The following is a 9,746-nucleotide window of genomic DNA, read 5'->3' on the forward strand; positions in this document are numbered from 1 at the left end:
TCCCTACCACGGGGTCCATGGATTCTTGGGGAGCAGAGCTCCAGGGATGCCATTCTTCTCCACAGAAACTCTGGGTGTCCTGGGATTGCCAGTTAGCAGGTGGTATGAGCACAGGGGAAGGCACCCCAGTCTGGTTCTTTTTTGTTTCTTTTTATGTCTGGAAGCCTGTAGGAGGTTTTCTCTAGTCTTAGAATCCAGAACTTTGTGATGTGGCTCTGTTGCTTGTCTAGTTGGGTTTCCTTTCCAGAGCTCGGTCCTCCTTTTAATCTGAAACCCTCGATCTTTCTTGAGCGTGGGGACTCTTCCGTCGGTATCTCTCCTGTGACCGCGTCCGATTCCTCCTTTCCACATACCTTGTCTTTTTGCTCAGATGCCGGGAGATTCCATGAGTCAGTCTCCAATTCATTAATGGTTTTTCATCAGTGTCTATTTTGATATTTTGCTTCTATTATTTAAAAAAATGTCTACTAATATTCTTTTTGTGATTTCCAAGAGCCCTTTTCCTGTCTCCTGGCTGTTCATGCTCTTTCAAAGCAGCATATTCTCATTTTATCCACACACACTCCTCTGGCTTCTCCCGAGATGATAATTTCCGCTGTTTTGAAAGTCGGATCCCCATTCACTGGGCTGTCTGTGTGGTGCTCAGCTTGGCAATTTCCCCACTGTGGTCCTCAGTTGCCTGATGCGAATCGTTTGTCTTCTACTCGTATTTATGGCACGTTTTGTTGGTGATACGAAGTTGGCTCTGTCCCTCCAAACCACACTCTTGGGAGCTGTGTTCAAACGGTCAGGAGGCTGTGGGCAGGCTCGGCCAGGGTACAGAGGGCCCCTGTTGAAAAACAGTGCAGGACAAATGCCCAAGAGGGAGGGGGGCTGGCCCGTGCAGAATGGGCGAGACCCACCAGGGAACATGGCAGCTGTCAGCTCTCCACCCCTGGGTCCATCACTGCTCATCTACCCCTGGCACGTTCCACCCCCGCCCCTGCACAGTGTACCTGGGAGTCCAGGTGTCCAGGGTCTTTGTTTTAGGCGTAGTGAACGGGAGGAAGGGGCAGCAAGGGCAGCCTGACGGGGGGAGCCCCTTCAAGTGAGCTGGGCAGTGCCAGGGGCCTGTGGAGGCAGAGATGCCTCCACTTTTCATGCTGAAGGGGCAGTGAGAGCTGGCACGACGCCCTGGATGTCTGCTGTGTGCTGGGGACCGTGGCCACACCCCCGGGCTGCTGTGAACAGTTCCTGGCCTCCTGACCCTCGCCTCCTGCCCCCCAGTCTCCACTGGCAAAGCCTCAGGTGTGCGCATGTGTGCGTGTGTGTGCTGTATCCGACCGGGAGACATTTCACATCTGTGATCCTCTCCCTCTACCCTTATTCCTCACCCTTCCCTTCTGGTTTCAGAGTCTTAGCTGCACTTCCTCTAAAAAAGTTGTCACTGTCTACCCTGAGCTCTAGTTGTTTATAAACATGTTACTCCTCCCCCGCTAGGTTGCTCTGATTCACCTCTGGGCTTTTTAAACAGCTAGCAGCATTCCTGGCACATGAAAGATGCTCAGTACATGTTGGAAAGATAGATGGATAGACGGAAGGGTGGATGGGGGGAATAGATGGAAGGATGGTGGGTAGATGGATGGATGGGTGGGTGAATCAGTGAATGGATGGAAGGCCTTAAAATGAATGCTTCCCTCTTAAGCCCGCCCCTGCCTCACTTTCTGGAGAACTTTGTTGATGTGCCCCTCCCTGTGTCAGGCCGTAGGGATACAGATTCGAATAAGACCCTCTGTTGCTTCTCAGTGCCCAATGGTCCGGTGTGGGTGAGAGAGGGGGACGGCCACCCTCTCAGTCCAGCCGCTGCCCGGCCTCTCTGCCTGCCCCGCTTCCTGGCCCGGCAGACAGATGCAGAGTGAACTGTGTACAGGACACATGCACACGGTTTCAGGTGGCTCTCACACGCGGGAGGCTGTCGGGGCCCCAGATGTTTTTCATTTGTGGCTGAGAACGCCGCCCATGTCAGCAGACACAGCTGGGGTCAGGGTGACATCAAGGCGGTCGGCCCCGAAGGCTCTCGGTCAGAAAGACTAATGAACCTGCTGCTCGCTCCTGCCCAAGCCCTGGGCCCCGCAGGCATGTGGAGTGAACCCTGAAACCTGCGCTCCTGGGGGCGGCCCTGTCGTTTCTGGCTTTCCACGGATGATGCTGTATTTCCCCTCGGAGGGCTGGCGCAGCTCATATATCAAAACCTGCTGTAATTGTTTCCTCCCACTGAGGAAGGCTTCCATTTAGCTTTCTCTAGCTGCCCCCCTTATTAATTATCTAATTACAACCACATTCTCCAAGAGAGAGCAGCCTTTGACTCTCTGCCCAGGACCACTTAAAAGGCTTACATAGTTGGAGTGCTCTGAACTTGAAAAAAAAAGCAGTGCATGTGTGTTGCCACGCACTGGAGTTTTAGGGAAAATGTGTCTTCGCTTTTGCAGAGCTTTGTCTTGGGGCAGTAAAGGTTTCTAGAGTTCCCTGATCAGCCGGGCTTTAGTGTGGAGCTCAGGGTTCCACGGGGAGGGAGCTGGGGGCGCAGGAGGTCAAGGCACATACCTCGTGCTGCCGCTGCCCAGTGGCGTCAGGCCACACACACACACCCCCGCCCCCCCCACACACACACATCCCAAAGAGAGAGAGAGAGAGAGAACGCCCCAGGATGCACTACCTTTCAGAATGAGGTATGACAGCAATTTTGTTTCTCCCCCCCCCCCCCCCCCCCCCCCAACGCTGTAAATTCGGGATTGGCTGCAAGCTGGCTGGGTGTGCTGTACAACTGGGTCCTGCAGGACTGGGCAGTCAGCAGTCCACGGCCCGAGAACAGCAGGCGACAGGCCAGCAGCTGCCCTAGCCACGAGCTGCCTCCTTGGAGTGAGGTGAGGGGCCCACTGCGCTCACCCCCAGGCCCTTCAGCATCCACGTGTGGGACCTTTCCAGCGCGTGCTGAGGTCCTTGGCCAGGTGCTCGTGCCCAGTGATATCCCCGGGGCCCTCCCGCCGTCCCCACTGCGGAGACTTACGACCTTGGCTTACGGCGGCTGCGTCACTCACTCTGTAGTCTGGTGCTCGGACACCCTGGCCTGGGTCTTCTCTCCAGCACGTTTTCTCTAGCACGCCTGTGGGCGCAGATGGCAGCCCGTGAGGTCCTGAGCTCCCTGCCCGCTGGGCCCGTCCGGCACACGCCCCCTCCCTCTGCGACACCACTTGGTCTTCCACCTCCCCGTCAGCAACAAGCTTCACTCCCCAGTGGGAAGGCAGGGGTGTTTCTGGTAGAGCGTGGCCTTTGTCACTTGAATTGGTTCCTGGGAGCCTCACTGGCCAGGTCCTGCGGGAGGTGGTGGACGTGGGGGTGAGTGGCTCCAGAGATGGCGGCTGGAAGCTGGCCCCAGAGCGGCATTTTGATCGACCCACCTGCACTTTATGGATCAATTGCATGAGCTCTGGGGCTTCCTGGGGCTGGGGATTCGACAGTTGTGTATCTTGATCGCACTGGAGGGTGCCAGAATCCACAGGTGATGAAATAGCCTGGCGCACGCACACACACACACACACACACACACACACACATGCACCTGGGTACAACCTCCTCCCACCCCAACACACACACACACACACCTGGTACAACCTCCACCCCCAACACACACACACACACACACGCACGCACCTGGTACGACCTCCTCCCACCCCAATACACACACGCACGCGCGCGCGCGCGCGCGAGGAGGTGTGAATAAGGCCTCGTTCTGTGCCGAGGTCCCTCTTCTGTTTGTGGTGCTTCACGAGACTAGTGCAAGGTGACACCGTGGGGGAAACCAGGTGAGAGGTGCGTGTGACCTCCCTGTACATTTTTGTTTTGCGTTTGTCTGTGAGTCTGTGGTTTTTTCAAAAGCACAGCTGTAGAGATTCATCCCCCTCTGACAGCGCCTGCCCAGCGGCCGTCCCATTTCTCTGCGTCCTCGCCCCCAGCCCTCTGCAGCTGGCTTGGCTCACACCACTGTCCTGAGGCCCCTGCAGCCGCCTCTCCCCAGGACCCCTCGCCCTCCCACGGTGGGCTGCTCTTCCCCGTGGGAGCTCCACTAGGGAGCGGCTCCCCCACGGGGTCAGCACCGCCCTGCAGGGCACCTTGGGGGCGAGGCTTTGGTGGGCACAGCAGACAGGAGATCCGGCCCTCTGGGTCTGGGTGCAGCCGGAGAGGGTGGAGGTGGGGAGGGAAGGGGGGCTCCAGGCGTGGCCTGGGTCCCTGGGGGCAACGGCCTACAGGTGCCCAGTGGCCCTGACTACTGGTCACCTGTCCAGCTTCTGCCAGGGCAGACAGGGAGCAGACGGGTGTCAGAGCGGCTCGCACGTGTCCCGTCCCGTCCAGGGGCCGCTGAATGAGGGCGGTTCCCGGACACCGAGCGATGCGGCGGCTTCTCAACCTCCCTCTACCTTGTTTTCCAGACTGTCCCGCGGGGCTGAGCGCACGTGGAACTGGGGTGCATCCGAGTCTGTAACTTCTGAAACCCGAATGACCTCCGGGAAACCCCCTCCCTCAGTGCTCCAGCACGGTGCCTAGACAAGGGCACAGCGACAGAGCCCGGACCGCACGGCCCCCTCCCCGAGACGGGCCCCGCACAGGAAGTGGCACACATGGTCCTTCTTGCCGGTGACATGTTCATGGCCGTCCTCGCCACTGTTCGAGGGGTGGGAACAGACCCAGGCCTGGGTTTTATTTTGTTATTTTTATGTTTTGAGGGGGCGGGGATTTATTCTTTCTGAAAATTGCTAAATTCAGGAACACATTTACAAGGATTTTGGATTTGTATTTCCCTCTAAGTGCCTTTTTTTAGTGTATACTTTAAAAAGTAAGCCAGAAATGCCTTCCTGTACAATTCTGTTTAAACTGGACCAAGGCTCTCAGAAAAAGAACCTCGTGCTCCCTTCCCACCCCCAAGCCCCTGCATGATTGCTTCAAGGAAGCCTGGAATTCTTCTCACATCTCCCCTTTCTCTTTCTCCATGATTTGCTCAGCTAACCTTTTTTTTTTTTTTTCCTGTTTCAGTGTATATGTTGCTTATTTGTTTTATTTATTGAGATATTTGTAACAAGCTCAGTGACTGCAATGTGGCTGTGTATACTGCTCCCTCCCAGGAACAATAAAGACGTCTTTGCAGTCCTGGTCATCCGTCTCTTCTTTTCTCTACTTTGCAACACGAGAAAGGGCCTGAGAAAGTTGGAACGGGTTACAAAAATAACTATCACTTCACTTTAAAGGGGACCGGAAAGGATGTGAGACATTTTATAGCATACATGATTGTAGAACTTTCTAGAAACTACCAACACTAATGCAGTTGAGAGTGTTAACAGACCCAGGCCTGGGAAAGCAGGTGAGGTTGGCCTCAGCCCCTCTAGGTGCCCATCCTCTCACCTACCCACGCGCCAGACTCAGTTGCTAGAGGTATGCTCTCCGGACCATTTCTTGTTCTTTAGATCAAGAGTCACCCATCCTGTGTCCCAGGCCTGCTCTTCAAGGTCAGTGCTAGCCAGTGCCAGCGCTGCGGAGCCTTCCCAGGTGGAATTCCTTACTCTCCCCAGACATGGCATCCATGCCCTCCTCCACACTTCTGCCAGCGGGTTACAGTCTGCTCTGCATATGTCCAGTCCCTCTGATAACATGAGCTCCACAGGCAACTGTCCCACTCTCCATAGCCCTGTTTATGCCACTGGGACAGGTTAAGGTTGCAGCACTTGTATGTAAGGATGGAGCTCAAGAGCAGAAGTCCCAGAAAGGCCACAGTGCACAGTCTGCATCCAAGAAGGAGAAGCTGGCTGGGGTCTGGCCTAGGCGGGCAGGGAGACGGTGCAGACACTCTCCGTGTGGGGCAGGAAGTCCCGCGCCCCACCTGCTGGCCTCCCTACTGTGTCTGTGGGCTTCACTGGGAGTTGGGGAGTGGCTCCCAGGTTAAGGGCTTCCGGCGGGGGAACTACAAGTCCATGGGTCACCACCTTGAGCCACCAGAGACATGTCTCCTGGGGGACAGCCGATACCTGGGGCTGCTGGATGCAGCTGTCCACAGGTGAGAGGCCACACAGAGCCCCCCCAGCTCCCAGACGGGGGTCTCTGGAAGGGCTGTGGTGGCCCGTGAGCCCTCGTACCCCTCTCCTACTTCTGCTCCCAGGCCCACCAGAAAGGCAGGAGCTCCAGAAATACCAGCCTGTCCTCACCTTCCATCACCTGGCTGGCCCCTAGCAGTGACCGTGGTGCAGCACCTGGAGGGGTCCCTGCAGCACAAGCCCTAGCACCCACTGCACACAACAAAAGCAGGCGCGCGCACACACACACACACACACACCCCTGGACTCCTTGCTGAGACCTTGGGAAGACAGAGCTGGGCAAGCTGCCGTCCTGGCAATGAGACTCCTGCCCTGTCCTGTGCTATCCCACAGAGTCCTACAGAGGCCTTTGGAGGCCTTGAAGACTTCAGAGGCCATGGTCTCTCGCCATGGAGAGATTAAAAGAACACCAAATCATATCACCTAAAACTTACAGGTGAGTGGCCAGAATTTCCTTCTCGATTTCCAAATCGCGAAATCCATGCTCCCTCCTCCCAGAGCTGGAACCAATGTCACCCTGCAGATGACCAGCCCCTGGGTCTCTACTGTGGGTGACCAGGCCCTATGAACCTCCCACACCCAAGCCCAAGGCAGAGGGCTTGGCTAGGGGTGAGGCGCAAGAGGTACCCATGCAGGTGACGCACGGCGCCCCTTGGGAGAGTCAGGGGACCCCCAGGCCAAAGTCCAAGGAAAGAACCCAGGGCATATCTCGGGACCCGGAAAACTCTACTCTTTGCGCCTGGATCCCCTTCCCCATCCAGACACAAACACGCTCAGAGGAAGCCCCACTTCCTCCAGGGGCCCAGACCTTGTAATGAGAATAGCCCTACCCCCCATTCAGCGGTTTTATATTCGCTCTCTAGGTATCATGTTGTCTTTGAGCACTCACCTAAATATGTCTCCCTCCCTCTACCTAATCAGGCGGATTTTCTTCATAGACATTAAAACTGTCATCCAAAAAGTTTCCGTGGAAATATGGAAAGAGCTAGCAATACATAAGTCACAGGAAGCATTTTCCAGAAGGCACAAGCCGTGTCCATCTGGGTCTCGGGGACTGACAAAGCCAAGATTACAATTCTAGGCAGGACCTGAACACACGTCACAGAAGAGACATCAAATAAAACCCTTACATTTCTGGGTTCCACCTCAAAACAGCTGGATGAGGGCATCGAGGCTGCCCTTTCTCCCACAGCTGCTTCAAGTCTGGTGTAAGGAACAGAGCCCACTGGACTAACGCCCCCATGGCTGAAGGTAAACGCCATCATTAGTATTTGAGGATTCTCCAGGAGTGACACGGCCAAGTGTTTGTATCGCAAATAACGCACTCACCTGGATATTGTCTGCCTTTACCTTAGAGGTAGCACATAGATTCCATTCATAGTTTACCTACTCACCAGCGGCTCTGGGTCCATCTGCTTAAATATCCCTTTTGTTGCCATGCTCTCCACCTTGGACTGTGGCCCCAGAGTATCAGAACGGTTACCCGCTCCTTTCCTTCCCCACCTGAAGGGGAGGTGGGAGGGCCCGACTTGGAGTCTTGAGAATTTCAGGTTGTCTTGATGCCATGACCCACCATGGCCCAAGCTTAGAAGAGCAGTCGGGCTCTCTCTGCCTTATCTGGGGCGTAGAAATGCGTGGAGCCCGAGCCCTGGGGGTTCTCAGCTTCCCTTCCCAGCCTGGAGACGGCTGCTCTGTCTTGGTTACCTCAGTGGTTACTTCATGGTGGGAGCTCAGGGGCAGGGAGGCTGGAGAGACACAGCTGGGGATGGAGGAGGATGGGGGACCGCAGAGGCCAGAGGTGCCTGTGGGGAGGGAAGAGTGGGCGGGCCCCAGGTTGAGTGAGGGGAGCAGAGTTTGGTGGGGAAGATGACGGTATTGAAAGTGGCTGGGGAGACAGAGGTGTTGAGACATGTGCCCCCCATGAAGAACCCACCTTCCCCCCATACGTTTCTCAGGACGCCAGTGAAGATTCGGAGTATCTCAGCATTAGGTGGTTTCTTTATTAAGAGGTGACTCCCGTATTATAGGGACGTCTGGAGGCAGGGGCAGGTGCTAAGCTGGGCGCCCACATGGGGAACGTGGTGGACGGCTACCCTGAGACTGTGGGAGCACTGAGGGAAGGACAGGCCAGGCAGGCTGGGCCTCAGGAAGACAACTTGGGGAACCAAATGAGAAGACAAAGAAGTGATAACTGATGTTCAAGCACGGAGACAAAGATCCTCAAAATAGTAAAGCTACGAACGCTCGCAATAGGAGAGGCATCCACGTCCTGTCACCACGGGAGTATCTCATTCTCCCCACCTGTCTTGGTCTTGGTCTCCCCAGCGACAACCCGGTGAACAGCAGTGCCTCCCTTGGGTGGTTGTCAGGACCGGGGTCGGGGGGGCACTCAGCACGGTTCCTGGCACCCAGTGAGCGTCCAGAGTGGGAGCCATGGTTTCTGATCCCGGCAGGGAGCGGCTGCCCGCTTCCCCTCTCTCCACCTCGATTTCTCCTTCTATAAACTGTGCTGTGGACCAGTGACCTGTGAAAGCCGTCCAGGTTTGTTATAGGTTCAGTTGTGTCCCCAAGTTCATATGTTGGAGTCCTAACCTCCTTTGAATGTGACCTTATTTGAAGTTAAGGTCTTTACAGAGGTCATCAAGTTACACTGAGGTCATCAGGGTGGGCTGCATCCCACGTAACTGGTGTCATATCAGAAGAGAAGATTAGGGCATGGACAGAGGGGCAACCATGTGAGGACACAGGGAGAAGACGGCCGTCTATGAGCCAAGGAGGGAGGCGGGGACAGATTCTCCCTCATGGCCTCAGAAGGGACAGCCCTGCCAATACCCTGATCTCAGCTTCCAGCCTCAGGCCCTGAGAGACAAGACATGTTTATTGTGTAAGCTGCCCAGCGTGTGGTGCCTTGTCATCGCAGTCCTGGACAAGGCTGTAAAGTTTCCTGCCCGTGTGTCTACTTTGAGAATCAAATAGAGAGAGATGAAGGCAGAAATGGAAGGAACTCATGGGGTTGGCATTCCTTCCCAAACTGCAAATGCATGGACGGCACAGTGGCAGGTTCCAACCAATCGCAGCCCTGGTCCCGGCTTCTCGGGTTGTAAGGAGGGAGGTAGGGGTGCAGCTGAGGAAGACAAAGGGGTCTGATGATGTCGGGGATGGTGACTAGCTACTTGGACAGAAGTGTTGCTTGCTGGTCTCCTTGGTGGCACTGACCCGAGAGGGAAATTACGTGTGGACACAGAGGAGAACTGTCCGTCAGCCCCTCCCCGCCTGCGGGAGAGCGAACGCCTTGTGCCCTCACTTCGAGCACGTCCGCCTGCAGGCAGCCATCCTCCACAGAGACTAGCTGATGCTGAGAAACCAGGGCGCTTGGCCGCTCGCAGATTTAGGGCCCGAAAGAGATACCCTGTCTCTCTCGGTGAGTTTCCACTCCACTTCAGATGTGTCCAGCCTCCAGAGCTCTGCGGTCACCTCTCCCTTTGAAGTAAGGTGTCCAGCTTGGAGCAAAAACAATCCAAATACAGGCAAAAATGCTCCACGGGCTGAGCTCCTACTTGAAAGTGCACTTCTGGGGGGCAGACCCCGTCGTCCGACCCCCACCCCAAGCTGCGGTGAAGTCGGACC

General features: G+C 55.8%; 1 protein-coding gene across 1 annotated transcript in view; it reads left to right on the forward strand.

Moving 5' to 3' along the window:
* TWIST2 (twist family bHLH transcription factor 2) overlaps positions 1-5,178 on the forward strand; it is a 50,243-nt gene extending 45,065 nt beyond the window's left edge. Inside the window, exon 2 of the mRNA XM_007469940.1 lies at positions 4,467-5,178. The gene's annotated coding sequence lies outside the window, so the exon portion shown is untranslated. The remainder of the gene's footprint in view (positions 1-4,466) is intronic.
* The last annotated feature ends 4,568 nt before the right edge of the window (positions 5,179-9,746 follow it).

This window comes from Lipotes vexillifer, unplaced genomic scaffold, assembly GCF_000442215.2.
Source record: "Lipotes vexillifer unplaced genomic scaffold, Lipotes_vexillifer_v1.1 scaffold988, whole genome shotgun sequence".
In the NCBI taxonomy this organism is placed as follows: Eukaryota; Metazoa; Chordata; class Mammalia; order Artiodactyla; family Lipotidae; genus Lipotes; species Lipotes vexillifer.